Source organism: Pyrus communis, chromosome 5 (genome assembly GCF_963583255.1).
Source record: "Pyrus communis chromosome 5, drPyrComm1.1, whole genome shotgun sequence".
Lineage (NCBI taxonomy): Eukaryota > Viridiplantae > Streptophyta > Magnoliopsida > Rosales > Rosaceae > Pyrus > Pyrus communis.
Window position 1 is genome coordinate 29,324,163 of NC_084807.1, and position 4,163 is coordinate 29,328,325.

Genomic DNA, 4,163 nt, shown 5'->3' on the forward strand with positions numbered 1-4,163 from the left:
TTTTGTTCTTGAGAAATGAGTTGCTGCAAACCAAAAAGGGTGATTTATCTGTGGCGGATTACCTGGATCGCATGAATGTGATAGCTGACAACCTTGCTCTTGCTGGGCAACCTGTGAGTGATGAAGAACTTTTCAGATTGTGTTGAATAATCTTGGACCAGCGTTCGAGATGACAGTGAGCGCTGCACAAACTCGTGATACTCCTATCACATATCTAACTCTTGAATCATTCATGCTGACTACAGAAAGAAGAATAAATGCTCAAAATGTTCCTGTGGGGGAAGGAACTACTGTCAATGCTTTTGTAGCTTCCAGAGGGTGTGGTGGTGGTCGTTCTCATGGTGAAGGGTGAGGCAATCCTTCACAGCGTGGCGTGGCTCAAAGAGGTTACAACCATCGCAATAACAACAATCAACAGAACAACCCAGGTAATGCCGAAAGGTTGGCTTCTTGTGGTGATAGAATTGTTTGTTAATTTTGTGGCAAACCAGGTCATCCTGCTATTGACTGCTACCAGTGTATGAATACTGTATTTGAATGAAGAATTTCGGCCAGGCGCATCTCCATGATAACTTCATTTCCCACTACCCTCAACAAGTAGCAAAATGGTTCTTGGCTCCTGGACACAAGTGCCAATGCACACATAACTCCGAACATTCAAAATTTGGCCAACCCTAAGGAGTACACTGGTAATGATGGTGTGGGAGGTGTAAGTAATAATTCTGGTATCTCTATTTCACATTATGGCTCTAATCAACTTAAAACTAATACTTGCTCCTTTGCTTTACGTGATATACTTGATTGCCCGTCTGCATCCACAAATTTTATATTTGCCCATAGGTTTACCAATTACAATGATTGCTACTTAATCATTTTTCCACAATTTTTTCTTGTTAAGGACCTCAAGACACAGAAGACGTTTTTCCGAGGGAGATGTGAGAATAGGTTGTACCTATTTCCAAGTGGCAGTGGACAACTCAAGCATTCTATTTCTGCATTTGTGGGAGTTAGAGTCTCGGTTCAAAAGTGGCATGCTTGTCTTGGCCACCCTGCTAAACCCATAATAAAAAAATTTTAGTTTCCAATAAATTGGTACTTGTTCATGGTACCTCTGATGTAAGTTTCTGCGAGTCTTGTCCTCTAGGTAAAAGTATTAAACTACCTTTCACTATGTCCGATTCCATGTCTCAATTTCCTTTGAAACTTTTGCACTATGATGTGTGGTGTTCTCCAATTAATTATAATGAAGGTTTTCATTATTATTTGTTGTTTATGGATGACTTTTTGCGATATTCCTGGATTTTTCCCATGAAACACAAATCTGAAGTTTTTCAAATATTTGTACAGTTTAAAGCAAAAGTTGAAAACATGCTTAATTGCACAATTAAAACACTTCAATGTGATGAAGGTGGAGAATATAAAAGTCATGCTTTCCAACATTTTCTTGCAGCTCATGGTATTTCACAACGATTTTCGTGCCCTAAACACCCTGAACAAAATGGTTTGGCTGAACACAAACGCCAACACATTGTTGAAACGACAGTTGTTATGCTTTCTCAGTCGTCTATGCCTAATAAATTCTGGTTTGATGCTTGCTCAACTGCTACGTACTTAATCAACAAACTACTAACCCGTGTACTATCAAACATATCCCGTTTTTAGAAATTGTTTCAAAGAAAACCGAATTATGCCATGTTAAAAAGGGTAAAGTACAAAAAAACTACCTCAACTATTGATCTCACGACACTTTCATACCTCATCTTTTTAAAATGACAATGTCATACCTCATCTTACAAATTTGTGCCAATGTCATACCTCCGTCAGTTTTTCTGTTAATTTCTCTGTTAAGTTCTGATGTGGCTAGAGGCGGGGCCCACTCACTAATCCAACTGGATTAAAAAATAATTAAAAATTAAAAAATATATTTTTATATTAAATTGTGGGATTCACCTCTCTCCTTTCTCTCTCGCCTCTCTCTCTTCTCTGCATCCTCAAAATTCCAAAGTCCATAAACCCTTCCCACCCGTCTCCCCCAACCTTCCTCCACCACCCTCTCTCACCTCTCTCTCTTCTCTCTTTCTTTGGGCAACCTGCATCCCCAAAATCTCAAAACCCAGAATCCCATTACAAATATCAAAACCCAAAATCCCATCAAACCTCCATTTCTTCCCTTTTTTTTTGTAGCAAAACAGTTGCGGGAACCGCCAGAACATTGACATCGCGTTGCGGTAGGAGAAGCCGATTTTTTCTAGGTAGTCGATCCGGGGCAAGAGCTTGTCTTCCATGCTGCAGGAGATGAGGGGAGGTGTGTTTGTTAACTTGGGAAATGTTGATGCTCTGTAAGAAGTAGAGGGTAGGGCGAAGGCAAGTTTTGATGTTGTAGGCGAGGAGTCTGGGGCGACGATTGATGACGAGGCAGAGATCGGAGCCATTGACGTGGGCTTCGCGGAGGAGGAAAACAAGGAGTGGGACGATTTCGACAATGCGGGAGGAGAGGATTTCGAGGCACATGCCGATCAGGCGGCGGAATTCTGGGGAGGTGAAGTCGATGGAGGTAAGGAGGAAGTGGACGATGGGTTTGATGTGGGAGAGAGGGAAGGAAATGATGGGAGGGTGGTGGTTAATTAGGGAGAAGTCGAGGCCAATGGAATCGAGGTAGAGGACTTTTTCTTGGAAGTCGAAGTGGGGGTGTCGGTGGTTGGTGGGAGTTTGAGGGAGACAGTGGTTTTGGCGGTGGAGAGGATTGGGAAGTGGGGGGTTTTCTTTGGTGGCGGAAAGCAGTGGGAAGAGTCATGGTGAAAGGAAGATAGGGATTGGAGTTTGGGAATGGGATTGGGAGTGGAGAAAATGGGCTGTTTGGTGTCGGCAATGGAGGTAGGGAAGGGTTACCTAGAGAGAGAGAAAAGATAGGCGAGAGAGAGAGAGAGAGATGAGACAGAGATGAGAGAGAGAGGGGGTGGTAAAGGAAGGTTAGGGGGGATGGGTGGGAAGGGTTTCTAGGCATTGGGATTTTGGGGATGCAAAGAATAGAGAAAGGCGAGAGAGAGTGTAAGGTGGATAACACAATTTAAAATATAAAAAAAATAATTTTATTTTTAATTTTTTAATATTTAATTATTAAAAACATATTTAATTATTTTTTAATCTAGTTGGATTAGTGAGTGGATCCCGCCTCTAGCCACATCAGCATTTAACTGAGAAATTAACAGAAAAACTAACGGAGGTATGACATTGGCACAAATTCGTAAGATGAGGTATGACATTGTCATTTAAAAAGATGAGATATGAAAGTGTCGTGAGACCAATAGTTGAGGTAGTTTTTTTAACTTTACCCTAAAAGTTTTTGGTTGTCGTTGTTTTCCTTAGTTAACACCATACAATCAAAACAAATTCGGTTTTCGGGTTCAAGTGTCCACCCCTACTCTCCATTCTCACCTTCTGCTTATTTTTGAACCTAGCTTTTTTTCTCTTCCACGCCAGTGTTGTTCCAGTTTGTTTTGCGCTTTTTCCAAGGTATCTGATTTAATTTTTTTTTTCGGTGGTTTTCAATTTGCAGATGGATTTTGTCTTTAAATTTTCTTTTTTTTTTGTTTTTTTTTTTTTTTCATTTCATTTTGGGGGTTTGATATGTGTTTTTTTTGGGTTCCAGGAAACGCTCATGTCCCAACTTTGGGGTTTTCATGTGCAACTTTGCAAGCCCCTTGTGTTCAAGGTGTGTATATAAAATCTACTTTTTCCTTTGGGCTTTTTATCGAACAAAATTTAAATTATTTTGGGGTGGTCTTCCGTTTGCTGATGTGTCTTTGCATTTAAATTTTGTTTTCATAACTTTGGGGGTTTTATTTCTGTGTTCGGATTCTTGGTCTGGCTCTATGATTTGCTTTTCTTTTCATTTCAGGAAACATTTGTCTTTGTTTTTTGGAAATTTTGTATATGCGTTTGCAAACCATTTGTGCTTCAGGTATATAATTTCAAGTTTTCCTTTTGGTTTTCTAATGATGAGAGTTTTGATTTTTTTGTGTGTTGTAAAAGTTAAGTGTGTTGGAAACTGAAATTACAGATTTTGTTTTGTTTGGAATTTAAGCAGGAGTCACTTACCAAGACATTGCAGGGCACGAGGGTACAATTCAGACTTAGGATATGCAGGTATATATTGATTTGAT

The 4,163-nt window shown here is 40.0% G+C and overlaps 1 pseudogene; it reads right to left on the reverse strand.

Annotated features, from left to right (window-relative positions):
* Positions 1 to 1,991: 1,991 nt before the first annotated feature.
* LOC137734581 (protein SEEDLING LETHAL 1, chloroplastic-like) lies at positions 1,992 to 2,870 on the reverse strand (annotated as a pseudogene).
* Positions 2,871 to 4,163: the final 1,293 nt, after the last annotated feature.